The following is an 11288-nucleotide window of genomic DNA, read 5'->3' on the forward strand; positions in this document are numbered from 1 at the left end:
AAAAAAAGTTGTTTAAAATTTTGTTAAAAATTTATAATTTTTTTAAAAGTTCAAAGCATTTACATAAAATTCAGAAAAAGAAACATACATGTATATAGTGGCTTCAGTGTAAACATGGATTTTCTTTTCCTTTCCTCAAATCTTCTTTTATATCTCTCAAAAATATGTTGTCATTTTTTATAGAGGATTTTGCAAAATTTATTTTTAGGTCATTACGATTTTATTGCTATTCTTTGCAGAATCATTCATCCTCTATTATTTTCTATTTTTGTTACTGATTACTGATTGTGTAGAGAAACAATATAAAATTTTGTTGTCAAAATCTATCATCCCACGCTGTTCTTTCTCTTTTCGTCTCTTTCTTCACTACCATAGATTTCTGAGTGCCTTTGCATCGTCTTCTTAACTCCGTATACACCTTTGTAAAGAAATCCTAGGAAGGATTTGTATGTGGTACATGTACATCATGGAATATTATACAGCCATAAATGGAATGAGATCATTTCCTTTGCAGGGACATGGATGGAACTGGAAGCTATTATCGTCAGCAAACTAATGCAGGAACAGAAAACCAAACACCTCATGTTCTCACTTATAAGTCAGAGCTGAATGAACAGAACAAGAACACATGGACACAGAGAGAGGAACCACACACACTGGGGCCTGTCAGGGGTTGAGGTGGGGGGAGGAAGAGTATTAGGAAAAATAGCGAATGCATGCTGGGCTTAATACCTAGGTGATGGGTTGATGGGTGCAGCAAACCACCGTGGCACATGTTTACCTATGTAACAAACCTGCATGTCCTGCACATGTACCCCAGAACTTAAAATAAAATAACATTTTAAAAAAATACCTAGGAAGTTCTGGATTGAATAAGAAATTACATGCAAAAAAGCAAACAAAACACAAGAAAAAATAAGGCAAGTGTTAAGATAATATTTGCCTAGAGTTTAGAAGATCCTTATACAAAATCAGAGGAGGGCAATGTATAAATTTTTATTACTTTGGCTAATACCAGTATGATGGCTGTCTGTCTTAAACACTAACCCAGTTGTGTCAAGTGGCCCAACTACCAACTGAGGGCTCTTTGTATCTGTTAGGCCTAGTGTCCTCCAACTCCCAAGTCTTGCTTCTGATATTAATCTGAAAAGAGTGAGATTAAGTCTTCAATGGAAAACTGAAGATTTATTGTAACAGGGCTTTTAAGATTGTTATTTGTTATTTATTCCATATGGTTGAATAGAGTTATAGGAAGTTCTTAACCTCCAAGACAGAGGTTCAAAGTGTATTTAATGTTAAAATTGTTTAGGTAAGTGAATCGTTTGAGAAGAATGTGCACCTTTTGCTGCTTGAGATCCTTCTGTGTGGCTTTTGTATGAAATATAGCCAGTTCCGGCTTCACTGCCTCAAACTTCTCTGTCACTGACTTCATCTCCCCTCCATGCTGTTCCGTCCTGTGCATATATGGAGACACCGTTCCTCTTTTGATTTCCTCCCAAATGTTCTCTAGGGAACATCCTCCCAAAACTTTGGGTTGCCAAGGTGTTGGTATTGTTTTTGACATATAGTAACTGCTTTAACAGCTCTGCATCGTTTAATCAATGTACACTTTTTAAAATCTGAGCTTTAAATCCCTCCACGTTCAACCTAGCTAATAACTTTGAGCTCATACCAGCCCTCTTAATAGGATAAAAATTACTTTGCAATCAGTGAGGAAAAGTGGGTATAAAAATCTTTCTTTAGGAAATGCTGCGCCCTTCTTGAAGAAAATTATTTTATTTTGCTTTAAAAGATGTTGCTTTTAGAGAATCTAGAGGAAAATAGAACATTGCACAGATAGGATTGTCCAGTATTCTGTCTTCAGCTCAGAAATGCCTACTCAACTAAATTGTCTTGTTTATAAAAATGCAAAAAAGTTGAAGTAATAGATACAGAATGTCTTTTTAAAATGAAGTTAAAATAAAATTTAGTATTTACATGAAAGTTGTTAAATAAGGTTATCATCTTCTTTATATTAATAGTATAATGATCTTCGTATAATAATGTCAGGATGGTGTTATGCAGATTGTGTCAAATCTTGAGTATATGTTGTCATGGAAGCAAGTATTAAATGATAAAATCATAGCAGCTTATTAAGGATAAAATACCCATCTTAATGCTCTTGATTAATGAGACTTGCAATTGGAACATCAGAGTTTTCAGGTACTTAGCAAGATCATACTTGGTCTATACTTCAAGGTAAGAAGGAGCTGAGCCCCGGATAAAGCCACTCCAATCCCAGCTATTAGGCACATGTATTGATCTTGATGGTCTTACTCCAGCCCTTCTACCCTGGTGCCTTTTTCGTGGAACAAAGGCCTCTGAGGATGACAACTCAAGAAGCAAGTCCCAGAGGGATTAAAAAGCCCACAGGTCTTTTTTTACACAGGTGAGTCCTTAAATAAGAGTAGACTCAAACAGAATCAGCTGAATTGCTATACTGCATATAAATTAGCCATTGAAGATTAATATCTTATGTGACCTATTCTGCTTTATTCAACAGAATTGATTGCTCTTTCATCTGCAGTTATAGGTTCTTCTGGAGAAGTGTTCACAATTTATTTTCCTAGGTCATTATGTCTGTGCCATTATAATTGAGTTTTCCCAGTCGCTTTTGCTACTTGCTTATACATGCAATTTTTATCTTATTAAATGGAAGTTTTAATTCTTCTCATGTTTAAGAGCACCTGAATTTATTTTTAGAGGCCAGTCTATGTATACCCTTTGTTCATTTTTAAAAATTTTTATCTATTAGTCTGAGTACTTCCTATATTAAATAAATGTATTTTTACTGTTACATAAAGTAAAGATTTCTTGCTCTTGTGTTACTCATATTTGTCTTTGATAATGATGTTGTTGCAGGTTGAAATACCTTTGAAATAAACATTGAGCTAAACATTTGTGTGCAGAAGTTTATTGGGAGTGTTTCTATGTTAAACAGCTATCAGGGAAAAAAGGGAAATAGAACTAGTGGAAAGAGAAATTAAGTTCCATTCAATTGTTAGAAAAGCTGCATTAAATCTTGAAGAGATCTCTAAGGCTAAAATGATCCCACTTCGAAATTGTCCTGAATTGGAGGAAAGGCCTGAGCCTTTTTAACAGTCTATCGATGGGCCATTGGATGTGGTCTTTAAATGGGAGGAGTCATGACTTTGGATAAAGTGGCTCCATTTAGAAGAAAGAAATTTTCAAGAAGGACTCAAATGAGACCTGTTAGCTATAACACTCTCATTAGAGGAATGAGTGCTTCAGGTCTGGCAGAATAAGAACATCCAGGTGATTCACTGAGCATCAACTGCAGTTCAACCATTGCTCACTTTCACCTAAAAACTTCAGAAATAAATTCCGGAAGCAGCTTTTTCAGAATTAGTATAGGACTTTTTGTCCATTCAGAAGCGACAGGTGAACTGTTAGTGGGATGATTCAAAGTCCCCTACACTGCAGCTGTCCTGAGGCTCCAACTGTAATATACTATCCCTCTTCTCTAGTATCCAGCTCAGACTTCTGTACCCTTAGCTAGAACTTAATCCTTGGCCACCATAAACATCTTAAGCTGTGGCTTTTGCATTTGTCCATTGATACGGTGGGCTTTGTGTCCCCACCCAAATCTCATTGTAAATTGAAGTGTCCAGGTGTCCAAGTGTCCAGGGAAAGACCTGTTGGGAGGTGATTGGATCATAGGGATGGTTTCCCTCATGCTGTTTTTATGATAGTGAGTTCTCATGAGATCTGATCTCATGGTTTTATAAGGAGCTCTTCCCTCATCACTTTCTTCACTTACTCTTGCCTGCCACCATGTAGGATGTGCCTTTGCTTCTTTGTTGCCTTCTGACCTTATTATAAGTTCCCTGAGGCCTCCCAAGCCATGCAGAACTGTGAGTCAATTAAACCTCTTTCCTTTTTAAATTACTCAATGCCAGGTATCTCTTTACAGTAGAGCAAAAGTGGAAAAATACATCTATTTACCATCAAAACAGGGCAAGAAATATCAAAGGATGCCCAGGGATCACCTAACAGTAAGCATATTCTTACTTGGCCACATTGAGTGTCAGCACTTCTAACTCATTCTGATTATTAAAGTAATTATTTTCTTTGCTTACTGGTGTCTTAGAATGACATGGTGCCATCTCTAATAGTTTAACAGAATTATATGTCTTTTGGTATAATACTTTTACCTATGGAATCAGAATCTCTAAACCAACAGAGCCCAGAACAGCAGGACTAAAACACAGGTTCTCAGAGTGGGTAAATGGAAGCAATGTTTGATAATGACAACACTATTTTTTTCTTCATAATAAAAATAAGTTTTCTTCATATTAAAAAAAGAACACTATGGATATTGATTTAGGTTATATACTGTGTCCTGGAAGATATGGCCACATCATCTCACATATCATCACTGAACTGACACTTCAGATCAGTGTAATTTCATTACTCTGTCAGACTAGCAGCAGTTTGAGAAAGAACAAAAGGATTACATTGTTAGGGTTCTACCTTCACCTATTTCCCACCACCAGGTCATAAATTAGGAATAATTTGCAGCATAAACAGATGGTGAGGTGTTGTGTCTGATGAGAGCAGAAAAGGACTATACCCTAAAGAAGTTACGAAAATACGATAGAATCTACCAGCAAGATATGACAAAGTAAGCATGACACATTGAGCTTGCTTAGTCCAAGAAGTTAGAAAATGAAATTATATAGCAAAAAGTATATGACTTGTGAGTACCGTCACAAAATATAGAATTTAATATCCAGCTAAAACCTTAAGACATGAAACAAACATTTTGCGGATATTGCTCTCAGAAGCATGTAGAAAGGGGCATCCATAGGAGCAAAATAATGGGCAGCAACAACAATAATACTTGGCTTGCATCCTCACAAGAAATCAAAGATGAATAACCATGAAGCTGAGAGCAGTTGCCTCACGGAGAATTTGCAAGCCCTTGCCAAGATTCCAGATCTGAATTCCTTCAGACTGCAAACCAACGATTGAATAAGTCCCCAGGTTAGTTATTTTATCACCGTTATACACATTATACTGATTTCCCTGGTCATGCAAAGGGATTGACTGTCACTTGCTTGAGTAACTATACTGGTGAAAAATGAACATCATGTCATTTTTAGGACTGTTGGATGCAGGATTTGAATTGACACTGGTATCTCTAATGTATAATTGGGACTGATGTATTTGGTAGTGGCTCAATCCTTAGTTTAATGAGTAAGAGCTTTTACAGTGAGAGAGACGAAACAGAGGTCTATGAAATTGTCTGCAAATGTCTGGGGCTAATAAGTTAATTCCAAAACAAATACCATACCCGAAGGTCATTGATGAAATTTTGTGTCACATTCCCTATTTTAACTTACCTGTGTGGTCTCTGCAGACTACAGTTACACCTTGGAAAGTGACTGTAGACTGCTGGAAGTTCAACCAAGTAGTAGTTACAACCACTGGACAGATATGATTTCTTAGATTCATTAGCCTTATGTACATGCCCAAAGTTTCCAGATGATAACTGTAGTTTATTTATGGAAAAAGTGTACCTCCTTTTGAAACCAATGAATTTAACATGACAGAGTCCACAGTCGTGAGGGCAGAAAACACCACATCTTCCATGACCCATGTATTTTTTCTTTTGGGGTAGCATCACATGAAGGTCTTTTATTCAATGCATATATTGAACACTTAACAAAATTTCTGCAAGCAAAGAACAAAATATAGGGATGGAAAAGAAAAGAAAACATAAAATATATTTAAAAATTAAAATTTAAGTTTACTAACACAAAATAATGCAAAAGGAAAAGTAAACTAATGAAAAACTCGATGAAATAGTGAAAGTTGTGCAAATAAAATGGATATGCAATAATTCTGCATTTTATAAATATGCAATTTATAATCCCATAGTCATAGAATTATACATATTATTTGTTGATTTTCAACTTTTGAAGAAAAATATGAAAGATTACTTTGTGGTGACAAAATAATATAAACAATTTTTAAGTAAAAAGATAGTTCATTAAAAGAAGTATTTGTGGACATTAATATCCTCATTCTCCTAAGTGAAGAGTGAAGAAATATTATTTGTATCTGTTTTAATGAGAAGTACAATGACCATAATATTGTTTAGAAGCTTAGCATACACAATGAAGAAAATAAAATAATAACAAACATATTAAGAAGGACAGGACTTAAGGGGTTTTCAGTTAAGGTGAATTCTTATTTATTATGACAATAGATATTATCCGAGACTGCAAATCAGTAAATAACAATATAAACACATTAGTTAAATAGTTGAATGTTATTACTGGAAAAACTTATAAAAGAAGAAATTTAAACAACTCAAAATTGTTTCCTTTAGGGAGTGTACTGAAGATGGCAAAGGAGAGTCAAGGAACTGTTATTTCTTTTCTCAAATCTTTGCACTGTTTGATTTTTTAAAATATAAGCATGTATAATTTTAATAAAATATATAGGTGTGTTTGTGTGCATACCTGTATGTATGTCATACAACACTTAATGATAGAGATACTCATTCTGAGAAAGGCATTGTCATGAGAACATCGTAGAGTGTATTTACACAAACCGAGATGGCATAACTAAAGTAGATGCTATAGCCTATTGTTCCTGGGTTACAAAACCATGCAGCAAGCTATTGTACTAAATACTATAGACAATTGTAACACAATAGTAAATAATTGTATATCCAAACATAAAAAATGTATGGTAAACATACAACATAAAAGATTAAAAATGCTACACTTTGGTAGGGCACTTTCTATAAAAGGAGCGTGTGGGCCTCGAGGTTGCTCTGGGTGAGTCAGGGTGTGATTGGTGAGTGAATGTACACTACTGTACACTTAGGCGACCCTAAATTTAGCTTAAAACTTTCTTATTTAATAATAAATTAACCTTATCTTCTTATAACTTTTTTATTTACAAACTTTAATTTTTTAAATTTTTGAATCTTTTGTAATAGGACTTAGCTTAAACACAACCACATTGTATAACTGTAAAAACTTTTTTCTTTATATCCTTATTCTATAACCTTTTTATATTTTTAAATTGTTTTTTTTTTTTATTTTTTTGAACTTTTTGTTAGAAACGAATACATAAACACTACATTGTCTAGGCCTGTACAGGCTCGGGATCATCAATAGCGTTGTCTTACACCTCCATATCTTGCCCCACTGCAAGGTCTTCAGGGTGCATGAAGTTGTCATCTCCTATAACAACAATTCTTTCTTCTGAAATACCTCCTGACTGACATGCCTGAGGATGTTTGAAAGTTAACTTTACATATATATGTATGTATATGTACATATATAAATACATATACAGAGACATCAATTTTCCCTGCACCTACTCTTTACCTGAGTGACAGAAAAGGTGGCCATGCATTCTGATATCTCCAAAATTACTTTTTCTCCTTTCATCCAAAAGGAGATGGGAAACCATTCAAAATCTTCTGGGAGAGGTCTTAGGCACAGGCCAGATGTTTACACCCAGGAGATCAAATACTACAGGCATGATGAGAAAGATGAAAGCATAGATGGGGGTGAGAGGAGAGATAGGGGCCTGTTTCCATAGTTCTGATTTAAAAATATATATAAAATCTGGTATCCATTATTAAAACTTTCTGGTTAAATTCACAGGTCTTTTGTTCCTTATATTGCCAATATGTTCTGCCTCATAACTATTTAAAAAGTATGATTTTGGATCAGCAGCATTGGCATCACTTAGGATCTTGTTAGAAATTTAGAACATTAGGCTTATCCAAGACCTGCTGAATTAGACTCTGCATTCTTATTAACATCCACAGGCGATTCCATGCGTATTACATTTTGAGAAACACTGTTGTACTTTCAATACATTGTTTACCTTATCTGCAGCTGAATCATTAATAAGTCATTCATTTGCTTTCTTAGTCAAGCCGGCTCTTAGCACTCAGCACTCATGTACTTGAGTGCTGGGTCAGGCTTACAGGTGGCTGCTCATCTGTGCCGGCCCTATCAGATCGCATGGGACATACTGGGAGTTCCAGGAGCAGCATTAGAGAGGTGTGTTTCAAGATGAGAGACGGGACAGTCTCATCAAAAGTGGCAATCCAGGCCAGTGATCAAAGATTCTGCCTTCAGAATAAAATACTCTTTGTTTATAACTTCTGTATATAACTTTGAGCATTGTGACCCCAATGACAATAAATGACCTCAAAACCTCATTTCCTTAACTACAAGATGAATACCATAAAACACCTACTTCACAGGTAGTTGGGTTGATGAAGAAAGTGCATTCTTGACACAGTGTATATGCTCAATAAGTTGTTATAATGATCACTCGTCCTGTGTTGAGCGATCTGAATTATATGCACCTATGTATCGCTAGTTTGTTAAGTATTCACTCACTTCTGATTTCCTTACCAGCTATGAGATTGTTTTTTACTCAACACTTTTATTCATTTAATGAATAATGGGTTCCTTCCAAGTTCTAAAGTCTGTACTACAGATATTAATGCAACGTGAAGTTGCTGTCATTAATGAACCTACAGTGTCATTTATGGGCTGTAAAATATGAGGGCTTCTTTATATTTCATTTTTTTCAATTTGTTAGTAAATTTGTCAATTGACAAATAAAAATTGTATATAGTTATTGTGTACAACAGAATATTTTGAAATTTCAGGAAGGTTTCATTTATTAACATTTCTGCAATAGAATTTCAAGAACACGTCAGAGTGACTGAGGAACCATGCTCTATGGGGGTTCTCTGGTCACCTTCCTTCAATGGGATAGGGAGATTTAACCTGATTTTTAACCATCCTAGAGAAGTCTATGTTCAGAACATTGGAGAAAATGTGAGAGACTTAGAGGATTTTTATTTTATTTTATTTTCTCTTCTTTCAAAACTGCTATAGATTTTGAATAAGTTTTAGTAATTTTCACCTTGTTTCTTTCACTGTGACTCCATGAGCTTAGGTTTTTGAATGTATTCAGGCTATAGAAACATCAAAGATATGTTGATGATGTTACTGATGGAGATCTGCCAGTAAAGATAAGCAGCATGCCTCATTTAATACATAATCTGACTTAAAGGTTAGTCAGATATAGATGTAAATATTAATATTTGTATCATTTCCATGGAAAGAGTTTTATATTCCCTAAACCCTAGTTTATTAATCTTTGAAATGAGAATATAACAAGGCCTATATCACCGTGAGACTTTAGTGAACAAACTCATATTTTACGAAGTCGATAGAGCTTATCAGGAATAACTGTCTCTATACCATATTTATCTAACAACAAACATCATTGTTTCCATAGGCAATCTTAAATCCATCTTGCCTTTTTCAGATTAACCATATTATCTTTTCAAAGTATATCACATATGTCTTATTTTATTAATTCTTCTGGTTGACATTCCATTAGTTACCTGTGATTTAGCATATAACTTTCTTCCTTTAGCACATTAACTGGGATACAGCACTCACATTTCAATAACATCAACAAAATGATTATTTATATGCTCATTTGACCACATACATTACCATTTATATTACAGTTCTATATTACTCATGGTGAAATTGGTGCTGCTTTTAGTACCTTATTAATCTTTTATTTTCTTTATTCATTGAAATTGTATTTATTTGTAGAGGTTTAATGGTATGATGTATGAATCTTAAGTGTACAGCTTAGTGAGTTTCAAAAAGTGAATATATTTGTATTATCCAGATATCAGTCAAGAAATAGACATTTCATTCCTGGATAAATTTCTATTGTGCTCCTTTACAAACAATCCCCTCCATGACCGAGGCAACCACTATACTCATTGCTTTCTACAAATTGTTTTAATTTAATTTAATTTAACTTAATTTAGGAGAGCTAAGTAATTAAACATGAGGCCAAAGTACATAAGAAAGTGGCAGTCTTTTATTGCAAATATGCACACACTCTCGGGCGAAGTTCTCTGGTCCTCAGGTGTTGGGGGGGCCAGGGAAGTCGCGCCGGTGCTCTCGGGTGATGTTCTCCAGTGCACAAATGCGGGGGCTGAAGAAGTCACACTGGCTCCTGCCAGTGGCAGACTTTTATGCATTGGTACTGGAAGGGGGAGGGCAGTGGGCAGGATAAGGGCGTGATAGGGGCGTCTCCGTAGGCGTGGCCTGCTCGGTTGATCTGCATCTTCCCGGGGCGGGCTGCATTTTCCCGAGCGCGGAAATGTTGGTGAGGAAGAACCCGGAAGCAACATGGATTGTGCCTTCTTGTTCACCTTCCTCCATCTTGTCCTTTTTCCTTCACCCAAACACAAATTAGCTTTCCTTGTTCTTGAGCCTCAAATAGGATTACCATTTGGTTTCCCACGTCTTTAATTCAATATGTTTTTAATGTCTATTTTGTTGCATGTGTCAGTAGTTTGTTGCCTGCTGCTGTTGAGTAGTAGCCGTCTATCTGTCTATCTATCTCTCATCTACCTGTTGACCTGCCTCCACATATATATCATGTTGTTTACTCCTGTTGATGAAATATTTTGTTAACAGATTTGAAGCATTTGAAGCGAATTTTCTCTATTCATTAATAGTGTGACTTTGGCATGTTCTTTCAACTCTTTGAATCTCATTTTTTTAACCTATAAAATTTTTATACTGTATTTTAATCTATACCAAAGGTTTAAAACACAGAATTGTCTTGTAATAAGCTCTCAATAATTGTATATTTTTAACAATACTTTCATTATCTTCCATTTTAATTCTTTTTTTTTTTTTTCTTGGAGATAGGATCTCACTCTGTTGTCAAGGCTAGAATGCAATGGCATGATCATGGATCACTGCAGCCTCGACCTCCCAGGCTCAAATGATCCTCCCACCTCAGCCTCCTGAGTAGCTGGGACAAGTGAGCACCACCATGCCCAGTTGATTTTTTTTTTTTTTTTTTTTTTTGAGACACAGTCTCACTCTGTTGCCCAGGCTGCAGTGCAGTGGTGCGATCTCGGCTCACTGCAACCTCAACCTTCTGAGGTTAAAGTGATTCTCCTGCCTCAGCCTCCCAAGTGGCTGGGATTACAGGCATCTGCCACCATGCTGGGGTAGAGACGGGTTTTACTATGTTGGTTGGGCTGGTCTTGAACTCCTGACCTCAGATCATTCACCCGCCTCAGCCTCCCAAAGTGCTGGGATTACAGGTGTGAGCCACTGCACCTGGCCTAGTTGAACAGCTTTTAAGTAGCAGAGTTAAGATCAATTTCCAGAGTTGTGTGACTGACT

This window comes from Papio anubis, chromosome 12 (genome assembly GCF_008728515.1).
Source record: "Papio anubis isolate 15944 chromosome 12, Panubis1.0, whole genome shotgun sequence".
In the NCBI taxonomy this organism is placed as follows: domain Eukaryota; kingdom Metazoa; phylum Chordata; class Mammalia; order Primates; family Cercopithecidae; genus Papio; species Papio anubis.